Source organism: Acomys minous, assembly GCF_964271855.1.
Source record: "Acomys minous genome assembly, chromosome: 5".
Lineage (NCBI taxonomy): Eukaryota > Metazoa > Chordata > Mammalia > Rodentia > Muridae > Acomys > Acomys minous.
This window is the reverse complement of record NC_140494.1, coordinates 115,785,454-115,801,473: the sequence shown is the minus strand read 5'-3', so window position 1 is coordinate 115,801,473 and position 16,020 is coordinate 115,785,454. Positions and strand designations below refer to the sequence as shown.

Here is a 16,020-nt window from a genome sequence, read left to right as displayed (position 1 = left end):
TGATACTGTAGCAGAAGCCAGAGGCCTTGAACTAGACCATGACTCATTGCAATGAGCATTTGCAAGGATCTGGGCAAAAGGGTATACTGTGTGACACTCCATGACACACTGCTGCTTCCGCAGCAGGATGGTTTTCTGTTTTATTTTTTGTTTTCTTTGTTGGGGGAGGTTTCAAGGGCAGCGGGTGGATATGAAAGAGCAGGGAGATGAGTGGGATTGAGGTGCATGATGTGAAGTTGTCAAAGAATCAATAAAACGTTGAGAGAGAGAGAGAGAGAGAGAGAGAGAGAGAGAGAGAGAGAGAGAGGGAGAGAATGCACTAGTCTGTGCTTGTGAGTTGTACTAAACATGGTTCAGGAAACCTCACTTGCCTATTTCTGATCTAGGGGTAAAATTCTGGGAAGGTGCTGAGGCTAGACCCTGTTGGGCACCTAGATCAAGGATTTAAAAAAAATAGGGGGCTGGAGAGATGGCTCAGAGGTGAAGAGCACTGGCCGCTCTTCCAAAGGTCCTGAGTTCAATTCCCAGCAACCATATGGTGGCTCACAACCACCTGTAATGAGCTCTTCTGGCATGCAGGTATACATGCGGGCAAAACACTGTATATACATAATAAATAAACAAATCTTTTTTTAAAATGTAGTTTTGTTTCGAACCCAAGTCAGAGGCTGAAGCTGGGCATGGTGGCGCACGCCTTTAATCCCAGCACTTGGGAGGCAGAGGCAGAGGCAGGTGGATCGCTGTGAGTTCAAGGCCAGCCTGGTCTACAAAGCAAGTCCAGGACAGCCAAGGCTACACAGAGAAACCCCGTCTTAAAAAAAATCAACAAACAAACAAAAAACCAAGTCAGAGGTTGGAATCTATAATATTTAAGGTGCGTGTGTGTGTGTGTGTGTGTGTGTGTGTGTGTGTGTGTGTGTGTGAGAGAGAGAGAGAGGGGGGGGGAAGGTGCGGGGGGAGGGTTGACATTGGGTGTCTTTCTCAATTGCATTTCACCTGTATATTGAGCAGAGTTTGTCAGTTTGATCTAGTCTCGCTAGCCAACTTGTTCCAGAGTTCCTGTTGTTGCCTCCTAAGTGCTGGGATCACAGAAGGGCTGACGTGTCCCCATTTCCTGGAGTCTATAATATTTGGGTATCTCTAGATTGGACCCCTCTTCCAAGAGCGTGTGGCCATCAAGTCCCCAGCGAAGGGGTATGTGAAGATTGTGTCTTCTGCTGACAGGGAAGATGCTGAGGGGGAAAGATGGGGGATCCAGCGTGAGCCACTAGAAGCTAGGAAGTGCGATGTCAAGTAGACCAGGGAACATCTCGGCTCTGAGCTGAAGCTGGAGGGAGTACTTTAAACAGCAGATTAGTCAAGTCTGTTCAGGAAGGAATGTAGAGGCCGGAGCGGCCAAGTTTCACTCAGAGGATCCGGAGGGATCAGAGAAGCAAGGACACACGGCAGGCTGCTTGCTGAAAGCCAGGAGGAAGGTGTCGTTGGAGAGGGACCCTAACTGTGCCCAGGACTGTGAAGTCTGGAAGGTGAGCACTGTTAGGGGCTCCGGTACGATGGAGACAACTGGTGGCCTGAGTACCAGCAGCTTCAGTGGGAAAGTGGGTGTGGAGTCACAGAGGAAGGAGGTGACGTCAGCAAGTCTTCAGAGACATTCTAACCTTTGCAAAATGGCCGAAGTGAAGCATTAGTCATAAAGATGAGGGATTGGACTAAACAAACTTGTACCGAGCGCCTACTGTGTCCCAGGCCCGATGCCAAGGTCCGAGGATGCAGAGACGGGAGGCAGGCCTGAATAACCACATCCAATATGCTTAGCCCAGAAAGGCATAAACAACAAGTAGCTCAGCAACAGCAATGTCAGAGCCTATGGCTCAGGACCAGGAGCACAGAGTCCGGTACTGTAGACCCTGTGCTTGCAGATATGGAGAGATAAAGGGGGAAAAAGCCTTGCTCAGCAGTGGGACAGAGGCGTCCAAAAACCACAGAGTTGTGAAAGAAAAGAGGAGACTAGAAACAGAACGTGGCCTCTCAGGGTGATAATGGGCAGAAGGGAGCTATAGAAGAGGAATCTGAGGAGTAAAGCTGCTGCCCGCCGAGGCCTGTGTGCTCTGTACTTTGGAGTGACACGCCTAGCAGAGTGCAGTTGTGCACCCTTGTTGTCATCCTGGAATTTGAGAAGCAGAGGTCAGGAACTCCAGGTCATCTTCAGCTAAGTCGTGAGGCCAGCTGGGGCTACACAAGACCCTGTGAAGCCTGTGTGTGTTGTGGGGGTGATGGAGAGGGAGGGAGGAGGGGTGAAGAGGGAGGGAAGGGGAAGGAGGGAGGGAGGGAGGGAAGGAGACGGAGAGATCTAAAAGAAGGAACACACACATGGAAGGCAGCATGGACCCACCAGTTGCATCCCAAGCACCAAGCGACCTTAAGTACTTTTTGTTTGTTTGTTTGTTTTTTTTGCTTGTTTTTTTATTAATTTATTCATATTACATCTCAGTTGTTAGCCCATTCCTCCCTCCCTCCCACTTCCCCCCTACTCCCCTCCCCTATGTCTGTGTCTGAGGGGGATCTCCTCCCCCTGTATATACTCATAGGGTATCAAGTCTCTCCTTGGTGACCTATTATCCTTCCTCTGAGTGCCACCAGGTCTCCCCATCCAAGGGACATTCTCCACTGTTGAGTGGAGAAGGAGATCTGACTTTCACACAAACTCCGGTGCCCCATACTTAAGTACTTTTTGTTTGTGTTGAGATGTTGTCTCACTATGTAACCAAGGCTGATCTCAAACTCTTGGTCGTCCTTCCTCAGCCTCCCAAGCGCTGGTGCTCCTTAAACACTTTGAATAAGTGTCTGAAATATAAGGCAGACCTGTGAAATATAAGGCAGATCCTGACTCTGTGAGGTGTCATTGCTTCAGTGGCCCTGGGTCCTTTAACATAGCTCTGTCTCAGTTCACCTGTACAGCACAGAATCTTGTAAAGGCTTAAATGGGATGGCAAAGGTAAAAGCAGAGCTGGCCTTTAGATCAGTAGCTATAGGATGTGCAAAGCTGTGGGTTCCACGTCCAGCATAGGAAAGAAGGAAAAGGTAAAAGCAGAAGCCACAACTATTCATTTATTTGAAGCAGGATGATACTTGTAAGGCATCTTGCATAGATACTGCTTGTAGGCTGGCAAGATGGCTCAGCAGGTAAAAGCCCTTGCTGCCCAGCCCAATGACTTGAATTTGGTACTGAGGTTCCACACGATGGAAGAACTTCTAGAAGTTGTCCTCTGACCTCTACATGTATGCTACAGCATGTGCATGCTCCCAGCCCCACACAAAATCAATGAGGAAATAGTGATTAAAATTTTTTTAAAAAAGAGCTGGGCGTGGTGGCACACGTCTTTAATTCCAGCACTTGGGAGGCAGAGGCAGGTAGATCTTTGTATGTTCAAGGCCAGCCTGGTCTACAAAGCAAGTCCAGGACAGCCATGGCTACAAAGAGAAACCAAAAATAAGTAAATAAATAAATAAATATCATTCTTAGCCTGTGTGCATGCTTGTAACACCAACATTTGGAAGGGTGAAGGCAGGAGGATTGTGGAGACAAGCCTGAGCTATAGAAAGACACTGTCTCAGAGGATAAAAATGAAAATATTTTCCTTTAGTGATATACAAGGTGTTGTCAATGGTCTGAGGAGGGAAAATAAGACCCCGCCCCCCAACAAAGCTAGGTGAAAGTCAACTGCAGAAGTACTGAGGAACAACAGTGGAAGTTGTGGGCGTCAGTGAAGTTGCAGATTCAAACAGGCAGGGTGGGGCAGCAGCAGGAAGGTTTGCATGGGAGGATTCCCTTTTTTCTTTCTTTCTTTTTTTTTTTTTTTTTTTTGGTTTTTTGAGACAGAGTCTCTCTGTGTAGCCTTGCCTATCCCCGCCATGCTTTGTAGACCAGGCTGGCCTCGAACTCACAGCTCTCTGCCTGCCTCTGCTTCCTGAGTGCTGGGATTAAGGGCGTGCGCCACCATGCCTGGCGGATTCCCTTTTTTTTTGTGAAGGGACTGATGAGGGCAGAGAGCCCTGAGCAGAAGCAGGGAGAGGTATGCACAGGGTCACGTAATTCCCCGGCACCAGTGCACAGTGGCACTCTTCATGGGGCTATCGGATCCAGGAAAAGATGTGGGCTCAGGGGAGAATTTGTTCTTAGTTTTGAATAAACTGAGTTGAGGAGTCTGCAGGACAACAGATGGAAAAGACCCGAGGGAGACGGAAATAGATTAGGAACTCCAGAGAAGCAGATTCCGGGTGTCCACATGTGGGAGAAGACTGATGTGCCAGATGATGTCCAGTTGTTGGAGACCCGGATGGTCGGTAAGGACTGGGCTGCTGAATCAGCTCTGAGAACGTGGGAGGTAGAGCTCAGATATAGCTAGCATAATTTATTAGTATAACGCATGATTTAAGTTTTAAATTTTCTTTTCTTTTCTCGAGGCAGGGTCTCTCTGTTTTAGCCTTGGCTGTCCTGGACTCGCTTTGTAGACCAGGCTAGCCTCGAACTCACAGCAATCAGCCTGCCTCTGCCTCCTGAGTGTTGGGATTAAAGGTATGCGCCACCACCGCCCAGCTTAAGTTTTAAATTGTATGTATTTATATTTCTGTGTGTATGAATGTTTGCCTGCACCATGTGTATACAGTGACCTTGGCGGTCAGAGGAGGGGTGGGATCCTCTGGGACTGGACGTAGAGGCAGCAGTGAGCTGGGAACCAGAGTCCTCTCTGCATGCAAGTGTCCTTAACCAGCGAGCCATCTCTCCAGCCTTGATGGCGACTCCTCCAAGATCTAGGCTAGCAGGGATCATCTGGTCACTTCCATGAACAATCTTCCGAGGAGATACAAAAGCAACCAGCTGAGAGCCAGAGGACCAGTGCCAAGCACTTTTCTAGGTAAAGAAGGCAGATTCAAACTCCCATTTCATACATGGCACAAACGAGTCTCTGAGAGACGCAGACCCGTCTCCGGCCGCAGCAGCACTAACAGGCGTGGGAAGCAGCTTCCACCATGCTCAGAACCTTGGCCGTTCCAGTTGGAAACCCGCTAAGCCTGCAAAGGGCCCTGGAGCCAGAGGCCCATTGGAGTGGCATGAGGATGGAGGAAAAGCACTTCTAGTTCAAGTTGCTAGTTTTGCAGAGTGTAAAATTACCGCACAAGTCCTAGAGAATAAACAGAGTTAACACCCCATTAAATACAATGGACTTTCACTGTGCGCGCCAGACGTGCTAGGACTGAAACTAGCCTAGCAGGGAGGGAAATGTATCACACCGCTGCCGCCTTCACGCTTCCAGAGAAGAAAAATCCAGAGCAGGGGTAAGAAAGTGCCGGCAGCTGCTCTGCAGGCTCAGGGCTGAGGACCCGGTAATGAAGTCTTTCTGGAAGGTAGGAAGGGCTGTGCGCAGTGTGCTATTTTTAAACCTGCTGTAGTGGCAGTTGTATTCCTGCCCTGGCACTTTCTCTTGCAGGGGAGGGGCTCGGGGGAATGCAGCCAGGAATTTAGATGCTATTTATTGTATTTCCTTTTATCAGTCAAATGATTTTCTTATTTCCCACATAGATAAAGATCTTGTGCTCACAGCTTCGGCTTGTTGACCTTGTCAGGACTGCTGTGCTGTCTGGAAATTGGTCCCAGAGAGGGAGAGAAGGGTATTATTGTCAGGGGCTGCTTGGCGGATTGGGTTTTCAGTTCTCCCAGCAGAGAGGAGCTCAGTTTGCCAAAAATAAATAAATAAATAAAAACCTTCCCCTCAAAACAGAAACTGATTGTCTTATATCTTCTTCTTCTTCTTTTTTTTTTCTCTTGCAAAACTGAAAGGTTGTCCAATAAGTTTGCTTCAGTAGCCTTCTGCACCTGGCTTGGGTGCACGCGTATGCACACCACACACACACACACACACACACACACACACACACACACACACTCTTCTCTCTCCCTTTCCTTTCTTCCTCTTTTCTTTCCCTTTCAACCCATTTCCCTCCCTCCCTCTCCTCTTCCTCTTTCTCCCTTCTCCCTCTCCTATGCCTTCTCTCCTCTCCCACTTCCTACCTCTCTCTCCCCTCCTTTCTTTCTCCCTCTTCCTCTCTGCTGTTTCCCTTCCTTCCCCCAGCGAATCGGCTCTGGCAACACAGCAGAGCCTCTTTCTTGGCAGCAAACAGGGCAGAGGGGCGGAGCCCCACTCTGTCTGGGTTGCCAGCTCCCGGCGGTGGAGATGCCAATACGCCTGAGTTGAGCCATGGCAGCTTCCACTCTGCTGGAAGCCTCGGAGCCAGGCAGGCCTCTCTGCCAGCGCCTTCCAGGGGGCACAGTGAGGCCACAGGGCTCCCTCCGGGGCCGGAGGCCTCTTCATGGGCTCGCTGCCCCTATTGTCTCGCCTGGGCTTGGGGCTTGCTGGCCAAGTTGCAGGAACAAGTCAGAGCTACTGCTTCTCACCTAGGAACTAGCTCAGCAGATGCTGCAGGAGACTGGAGTTTTATTGCAAATCCTCATTTTTGGCTGGCTTGCAGTTACAGAACATCAAAAGAACCAGCTAGTCTGAGGGCAGCCAGTCCCTTGCAGGCTCGCAGTGGGAAGAGAAAGGAGATGCAGGCCTCCAGCCTGCCACCGTGAACATGTTTCTTTCTTCTCTTTTTTTAAACCGAGACTATAGCTTTCCAGGCTCCCCGGTCCCCCGCCCCCCCCCCCCAAGTCCTTTCCCTCCACCGCGGTGCTTCCTAGTCTAGACAGCAGAGGGCGCTGCCTCCTCTGACAGCACAGCGACCTGGACCTCCTTCCCAAACATCTGGAAATAGGCTCTACTACTCTTACGAAATACCAGAAGGCCTGGGATCTGTGTGAGACGTGCTGGCACCCGAGTGCGCACGCATACACATCATGAATTCCACTTTCTCATGAGTTAGATTTCCCGTGAAGAGCGCTTGTGGAATGTGGAGAATTCGCCTTGCCAAGGCGGCCAGCACATCCTATTCTTGGGCTTGTCTGGCCCAGGTTGGAATGCTTGGATGGACCACCCTCTGGTCTGAAGCCTTTGCCCTCCCCTCCCACGTGGAGTGGGGAAGAAAAACAGGAGACCTCCCAGATCTTTTCCTCAAGGGAAGAGGAATTAAAAATGTTCAGAGCTGACCTTCTAGGCCTTTCTGATGCAAGCAGATGTGGACATCCAAGCATCTTCCTAATTATAAGAGATTAGGAATGGTAAAGTGAAGAGCCAAGGATGGAGGAGTGCAGGGCTGAAGCCAGCCAAAAGCCCTAGTTGCTATTCTGAGACTGCTCCCCTGACTTCTGAAAGCTGCATGCATTTAAATGTCCACATTTTCTGCAGAAGCCAGAAATCTCGACTTCTCTTGGCCAAACAACACATCAGTCTAATATGGTGTGAGAGAAATATGTTACATTCTTTTATGAACAGAATGTTAACATCAACCAGAATCAATATTTATATCCAAGAACACAATGAACTGGCTTGTTGTGTACTGCAGGAGTTTAAGACCAGCATTGGGAAAGAGTGGGCAGCTCTTCCGTCCCCTCCCCTGAAAGGCAGACAAGCCGAGGCTCAGGCATCCCAAAAGGGTTCTCTGCCTGGGAGACTGGGCTTGGGTCCCTTCCCGGCCCTGCAGTCCGCCTGTCTCATGGGATTGTAGAAGAAACCGGAGCAGCAAGCAAAGCAGGAACCAGCGACGACATCCAGGATGTGAAACAGCATCCTGTAGGCAGGTCACGGCCTCCTCCTGTCAAGTTAGGAGAAAAGGGGCCAGGGCCAGGGCTGCATCCGCCCTTTCCTGCTGAACTCACACTAGGCACTGCTGGCACAGGACGCAGGGACACCTGGAAGCTGACAGACAAGGACTAGAGGAAAGTGATGCTGCTCCCACAGAGGTGTTGCCTGGGATCAGGCAGTTCTCCCAGGTGAAGGAGGGGCTGGGAAAGGGGCTGAGGCCTCTTTACCTCTATCAAATGTCTTTGCTTGTTCCTTCACATTGATTTTTTTTTTTTAAACTTTTTTTCCCTCTGGAGACAGCTTGGAGCCTGGAGTCAGCTACTTGCTCTGTGCATGTAAAATCTTTACCTAATTAAAACAAAAACAAAGGCCTTTCCCAGAAGATTTTATGTTTCTCAGCAACAGAAAATCTCAAAATGGGCGCTTCCTCTCCACTCTCTTCAACCCAAGGACTCAATAGGGCCTCCTTCTGCAGAACGAACTGGGCCTCTTCGCTTTCAGATGAGGCACTCAACACTAGCCCCTCGCAGCAACAGCAGGTGTCAGTCACTGAATACCTGGCGTCCATTACCTCACATCCTGCAGCAGGCTTTACTGCCATAATAGTCCTGATCGTATAAAGGTCCTTTGGTTCAGAGTGAAGATTAAGGCATGATTAATCTTAGCCCCACTTAGCTGTGGGTCAAGTCCACCGAGAGCAAACCCCCTCTTTGCATGACCACAGTTGATAATCTAGTCTCCAGCCTTTCCTGTGGGTTCAGTTGCCCTGTGTGCTTGGTTTGGCCTGTGACTGTCACCCAGCTCTCTCCTATTTTGAGACAGAGTCTCACTCTGTAGCCCTGGCTGGCCTGGAACTCACTACGGAGACCAGGCTAGCTTTGGACTCCCAGAGACCAGCCTGCTTCTGCCAAGCGAGCGTTGGGATTAAAATCCTATGCCGCCACGCCCAGCTTTTCATCCAGTTCCAAGAGACGAGCAGTAAATATCTCAAGGGCATTTGCTATAATATCAGCCAAGATGAACAGACACTGCCGTGCCAAAAGGAGGAACGCCTGGTGTGTTCTTTCCAGATGCTTGGTTCCCTTGCAGGAATCCTATGCAGGAACATCTACAACAACTGCAGAGATGCCAACCGATTTAAGGTGGTAGAAACGCTGTTTCTGTCCACGTGCTCTTTTAGTGTCAAGGGGAGGAAAAAAAAATACAGTCAAGGCTGGTAGTAAGGCAAAGGCTAAACATGAAGTCTTTACGTAGGGGCGGGGCGGGGAGGCAGTAGAGCTCAGTGGGTGGCCTGGCCTAACCTTCCTGTATGTTTACCCCATGTTACCCTACATCTGAATTTACCTGTCAGAAGCGAACCCATGAGCAGAGATGCTTCAGCACTCACACCTACATCGCCACAGAGACCCTTGCTTCCGGCTGCTCCACGCGCCCCAGCCTGCCTTCCCCCGGGCTTTCCAGTGCGCCTACCCATCAGGACTTCTCTTTCCTTCCCTTCTGTCTCTAACTCCCATTCCGTTTTGTTCTCTCTTTACCTCTGTCTGGGATACAGGCATTCTCCAAGAAGCCCATCTTAGTCATGCTGCGGAGAGCTTTGTTAGGGAGCACAAACATGTCTATAGGACACATTTTTATTTTTTAATATTTTTGATATCTTTCAATATAGTGGATTTCATAACTTTTTGTTATTGTCTTGAGACAGGGTCTCACTATGTAGCTCTGGCTGGCCGGAAACTTACTCTGTAGACCAGGCTGCCCTCAAACTCCAGAGAGATCCAACTGCCTCTGCCTCCTGAGTGCTGGGATTAAAGGCATGCACTACCACATCTAGCTTACCTTTTTTTTTTTTAAATGTAATTGAAAACATTGCTTTTAGAAGGGCTGGTCCATTGCCCTAACTAGATTGCCACAAGGATTCATGGCAAAAGAAAAAAAAAATGACTATAAGCCCCTTAGCTAGTTTATTATCTTCTCATGCTAACTGCTTTGCAAAAAACTAGCTGTGATTATTTTTCCCTCTGCTACAAATTAAAAGTCTCTTAGCATGACATTCGGAACTCATTACAACCCACTTCCCAAACACCTCACTGTCTCTGCAGTACCTGGGGGCCCTGCACATCGCTATGCAAGTGCTCTACCACAGATCTACGTGCCTGTGGCTGTTTCTAGTTTCTTTAACAACAACAATGACAACAACAAAACTCTCTCTGTGGTGCCTGGCTTACAGACATTGTCCGGGCGAAGCCCTTTTGAACCTCTCTGTAGCACACAACTGAACCCTCCCCCTTTGTGTTTTCCATAGCACTTTGCTCACAGCTGTTAGATCACTTATCAGACCCCATTGTGGTTAGTTAGCCTTTGTATCTTTTTTTTTTTTCTTATTGTTGTCCCCTGAACTAGCTCCTAGAGGGGAGGGCCTTCCTCAGTTTTCCACCAAAGCCACAAGGAAACCTTAGCATGGAACGAATGACTACATCTAAAACATTTTTTTCTCCTGAGCAGTGAGTGAAATCCAGTCACCACATTAGTTTGCCTTAAAACTAAAACTAAAACTGGGGACCTCCTTTCATGACTAGAAGGCTACTTAAAACATCCACCAGCCTCGAGAGAAATAGGTTATCACCTCACATTCCACTACTTGGACCCAGCTGAGGAGGGCAAAACCATCTCCGAGGCCATTTGCTCTGGGATGCGTCTCCCGTTTTCTCATATTACCCTTCTTTAAATGGTGCCAAATATATTTCTGGCCAGTCTCCCCGGCACACGCTTCCATTGCTTCCAAGCCTTTTCCAGCCGTCAGCTTACGGTATGATTTTTATATCCTACAACACTCAGCTGCTTTTGGCCAGTCTTAAACAAAGGCAGATGCAAGGTTTCAAATTTTCTTTTCCTAAGGAGCTTGAAGAATTAAAAAGGAGACCATTCCTTAATTTCATAGTTGACTGAGCAGCTTGAGTAAGTGAGCCTCCGTGCACATAAGCACTGAGCACTGGAGGAATGTCCGCAAACAGTGACCTGACGCTAGAAGCTCAGGGAAACCACAGGCTTTTAAGAGCTGAAAGGAATTTTTTTTTTTTCTTCAAACTGATAGCAGAGAGATTTAAGCCAGCTGCTCAGGGCTAATCTCAAGCTTACCTAGTCTAAAATGAATTTTTTGTTGTTTTTTCAAACAGTATCTCACTATATAATTTAGCGGGCTGACCTCAAACTCCCCTTCTAGCAGAGGACAACTTTGAATTTTGGCCTTAACCTCCAGAACGCTGGGACTACATCTTTGCATAGCACGTCCGATTTACGTGCTGCTGGGACAAAGCCGGGACTTCAGTGCACTAGGCAAGCACTCAGCCAACTGAGCTACACCCCCAGTCTCAAAACAGAGTCCTGCACTTTTCCGTCACAACATTTTGTCTCTAGGTCTGCCCCATCTCAGGCAATAGCACCCAGTTCATGGCCCAGTTGCTAACACCCAAATGCTAGAAATCAGTGTGTCTGTGTATCCAGGTATTGCTGGAGTTCAAACTCAGGACTTGTGCTTGCTAACCAAATGCTTTATTACTGAGTCACCTTCATGGAATCATTTCTTAGTCTTCTGTTTTTTCATTTATGTACAGTCTCTTAGCACCTTCGGTCCATTATAATACTAGCTTAATCTTGAGTCTATTGGCTCTTTTCCACCCCAACTGCCATAGCTGTCACTTCTCATTGGAGTCATGTGTCAGCTTTCTTTTTCTTCTTTCTTTCTTTCTTGAGACAGGGTCTCACTAGGTAGCACAGGCTGTCCTGAGACTCACTATGTAGACCAGGCTGGCCTTTAACTCACAGAGATCGACTTGCCTCTGACTCTGTGCGCTGAGATTAAAGGTGTGTGCTGCTCCTACCGAGCTCTGTTTTCTTGATTCTTCTCTTGCTTCCTTGAAATTCTCCTCACAGCATCGAAGCACACTTGAAAATATATCTGTTCCTCACTAGTAGTGAAATCTGTCCACAAGCTAAGTTCCAGTTTATGATGGCTCCCATTGCTTCCTTACAAGGCTCTGAATGATTGCTGGCTCCAGTCCCTACGCCTCACACTGCTCTTCCTCCTCCTCCCCTTCCTGCCTCAGGGTCCTGACCTTATGATTCCCTCAGTCTTACTGGCTCCTTCAAATCAATTTTTCTCCAAAAGGGATAGTTTTGTTTTTGGATTTTGAGGCAAGGTTTCTTTGTGTAACAGAGCCCTGGCTGTCTTGGACTCATTTGTAGACCAGGCTGGCCTGGAATTCACAGAGATCCACCTGCCTCTGCCTCCCCAGTGTTGAGATTAAAGGCTTGGGCTGCCACACCTGGCCCACAGATAGTTTTTGAGAAAGACTTTTCCTCTGCCTTAATTCATATCATTTCTTATGCCTGGCCAATGGCTAGGGCAGGTCTCTCCTCTCAGCAGCATATAAACCCTATAGGTCTGGGACCTACAACAGCAGGTGACACAAAGACCTTCACTATTTAATATGCAGTTCTTAGACCCCTCCCGCCCCCAGGCTCTGATGCTGCCCTGAATCCACATTGTCTCACTGAGTATCTCTGGAACAGTCCAGCATGGTGGAACACACCTATAATCCCAGCTCTAAGGAACTTGATTATCCTTGCAACCTAGGCCAGCCTGGGCTACATGTGATTCCAAACAAAAACCCAAACAGACAAACCCCCAAACAAAAACACTTGAAAAAAAAAATCTCAGTAACAGTGTGGTTATGGTTAGAATGTGGATTTAGAACTAAATATTTATAAAATGCTGGGTGGTGCCACACACCTTTAACCCAGCACTTGGGAGGTAGGGGCAGGTGAATCTCTGAGTTCCAGGCTAGCATGGTCTACAGAGTGAGTTCCAGGACCTCCAAGAATATACAGAGAAACCCTATTGTGAAAAACCAAAACCCCAAAACAAAACCCCCAAGCAAACAAACAACAAAAAAGGACCACTTGGGGCTGGTGTGGTGGTATAGGCCAGGCCTCTAATGCCAACACTCAGGACACAGGGACAGGCAGATTGCTGTAAGATTCTGTCTTTAAAAACAAAACAAAACCCTACTTATTACTAGCTCCATAACTGTGCAAATTACTTACCATGCCATGCCCCAAGTCTTCATTCACTTACCTATAAAATGGGTGAAATATAAAGCTGTGGTACAAACTCAATGATAGAAGTCATATAAAAAGCAGAACAGACTGACTCAGCTTACAGTGTGTCTAGCTGTTGCTTCTCTTTTGCCTGTGTTTTCCAAAAAAATATTGTAAGTTTGTATGTGTTCTGCACTCTATGACAGGCACCGTTCTAGCTGCTATATGTGGCTTAACTAGTTTAACCCACAGAAAAACTCTCCCATTCTCATGTCAGCAGCACGTATTTTAAATGGGAACAATCCAGTGAAAGCAGGGACCCCATGCAAGGGGTGACGCATGAATTTGTAGGTCACCCCATAAGCAAGCAAACAAAATACACAGACTACAGGAAGCAGGGAGTGTAGCTCAGTAGTAAAGGTTTGTCTAGTGTGCATGAGAGAGGAACATGTTGGGAAGAAGAAGTCCAGGAGGAGTGGGAGGGGCCGAGAAAGGTTATCAGTGTGAAAACGACCACATTACATCATAGGTTTGCATGCGGATGTTTACTCCGCATGCATGGCTGTGCGTCAGCTGCATGGCTATTACTCAAGACCAGAAGGTGTGAGATCCCCCGGGGGCTGGAGTTATTGGTGGTTGTGAGCCACCATGTGGGTGTTGAAACCTGAACTGGGGTCCTCTGGAAAAGCAGTCAGTGCTCTTAACCACTGATCCATCTCCCCAGTGCCTAAAAGGTGCCAAAGAATTTAAAGGAAAAAGGTTACCTCAGGGCTGGGGAGGTGTTTCATTTCAGTTGGTAAAATACCTGCATGAGGACCTGAGTTCAGATCCCTGGCACCGCGTAAAAGCCATGCTATGATGGCGCATGTCTGCAATCTTAGCTCTGGGGAGAAGGGAAAGACAAGTAGACTCAGAACATGCCTGCCAAGGTGCTACGTTGGAATGCTGCACGACCTTGAGAAAGAGGGCACATAGTGACACAGATAGGTCTTCCAGGCCTGTCTTGGAATGGCTCTTTTGGCATCCTTCTCTCTTGTTTTTGCATTTTTAAATGAGACACTTTTTCTTTCTTTCTTTTTTTGAGACAGGATTTCTCTGTGTTGTCCTGGACTTGTTTTGTAGATCAGGTTGGCTTTGAACTCACAAAGATCACCTGCTTCTACCTCCCAGAGTGCTGGAATTACAGGCTTGGGTTTTTTTGTTTTGTTTTGTTTTTGTTTTTCAAGACAGGGTCTCTCTGTGTAGCCTTGGCTGTCCTTGACTCACTTTGTAGACCAGGCTGGCCTTAAACTCATAGCAATCCTCCTGCCTCTGCCTCCCAAGTGCTGGGATTAAAGGCATATGCCACCATGCCCGGTCCTGTTTTTGTTTTTCAAGACAGGATTTCTCTGGCTAGCACTGGCTATACTCAGAGATCTGCCTGCCTCTGCCTCCTGAGTGATGGGACTACAGGTGTGAGCTACTATGCCTGGCCTAGAGAGACACTTCTTAATTAAGTCATTGTTGATTTGGATTCAACAATCTGTTGAATGCAATCAAATCCAGTTCAACCAGTAAAGATAAGTCCAATCTCAGAGAGAGAGAGAGAGAGAGAGAGAGAGAGAGAGAGAGAGAGAGAGAGAGAGAACAGTCCAGGAAGACCCTACCCTCTGGCCTACACACACACACACACACACTCACAAAGTTATTCCCACATTTGAAACTGAATTCAAGCTGCCCTATGTCAGAACTATTTAAGTACCCCTCTGCTGACTCCCACTAGTCTTTATCAGTTTTTATTGTGTGTTTTGCTGGCATGTATGTGATGTATGTGCGCCACCTGCATGCCTGTGCAGAAGCCACCAGAGGATGTCAGGTCGCATGGAACTGGAGTTACAGACAGTTGTAAGCCACAGTGTGGGTTCTGGGGATCCAAGCCCTTCTGGAAGAGCAGCCAGTTGGTGCTTTTAACTACAGAGCCATCTTTCCAGCTCCAGAAATATGCCTTATGGCTTCGCACTGATCCAGCCCTACGGATATTCACAAAACTCCTTCAGAAAACTCGCATTGCCTGCTCTTAATTTCCCAATGCTATGTCCTTAGGCTCCTCTTTGTAACTTACATTCCTGTTTCTGGCCAGAGACTTCCCCAAAGACACATAGTCCCATGAAATAGTTTCTGGTTGAGCAGGCAGACAGCATGTTCATCTGATGCTTCTTTTAATCCCTCTTTCCATGCAAGGCAGTGTTTACACCCGCAGGTATTTTAAAGTCTATATCTCTATCTCTATCTGAGTGCATGCTTTGTGACAAGGGTAAATCAACAACTTAGAGAAAAAAACATCTAACTTAGAAGTCCTGGTGGGGGCAGGAAAAAGTTTTACAAAGCAGGAAGTAGTTCCAGCTTTTCCACCAAACAATACTTCAATACCCCCACCCTCAGGGAGAGACCATTGTGGTGTTGTTTTAACCCGATTCCAGAGCAGTTAGGGAAAGAGCGTGCTATCTGGGCAAGCATTACCACCTGCTGCTGTTGACTTTTACCAAGCATGGCCACCAGCTGCTGAAGCTGGGGAGAAGCTAAGGTGTGAACAGGAAGTGCCAACTCACACTGAAACCAGTTTGTTTCCCAGCTGTTGGGAAAAACAAATAGAGTCCTAAGAAATATGTGGTTATTTTCAAACAGCGATGAAGCAAAGGAGAAACAATGTAGCATTCATGGGTATAGGAGAATTTCTGTTGCCCACTCTAAGTTCATTTTTTCCCTCTCTCCTACTAAAACTTATGTCCACAGTGATGTTTCTAGGATTCTTTACCAGCCAGCTACAGTGCTGTGAGCGGAAGTGTGGAGGGTGATTTCCAGGGAAGACTCTGGGATGTCAGGCTTGCCCGTTTTGTCCTTGTCTCCTCCTCTTCGTGCTGCCAGGAATTTCAAAGGGATGGCCGCTGGCCAAGTAGCTATGTTGGAGCACAAGGTGACCTTGAGAGACACGCTATGTTGTGGTACAGACAGGAACCTCTGTGTCAATCTTGGGCAGGCTTTTTCTGGCACACTGTTTTATGAGAGAGAGACACACTTCTGATTTCAACCACTGTTGATTTGGGTTTCTGTTATATGTAATCAAACCCAGTCCTAACTCTGGTACCATGATAATTCTTGGCACTTTTCAAAGTATGGTGGTTTCTTTGACCAAAATCTAGCCTCT

At 47.7% G+C, this 16,020-nt stretch overlaps 1 long non-coding RNA gene across 1 annotated transcript; it reads left to right on the top strand.

The window, feature by feature from the left end:
- Positions 1-5,024: 5,024 nt before the first annotated feature.
- LOC311597416 lies at positions 5,025-5,783 on the top strand. The gene is made up of 2 exons (XR_014779225.1): positions 5,025-5,406; positions 5,582-5,783. It is a non-coding gene; the product is annotated as an uncharacterized lncRNA (long non-coding RNA).
- The last annotated feature ends 10,237 nt before the right edge of the window (positions 5,784-16,020 follow it).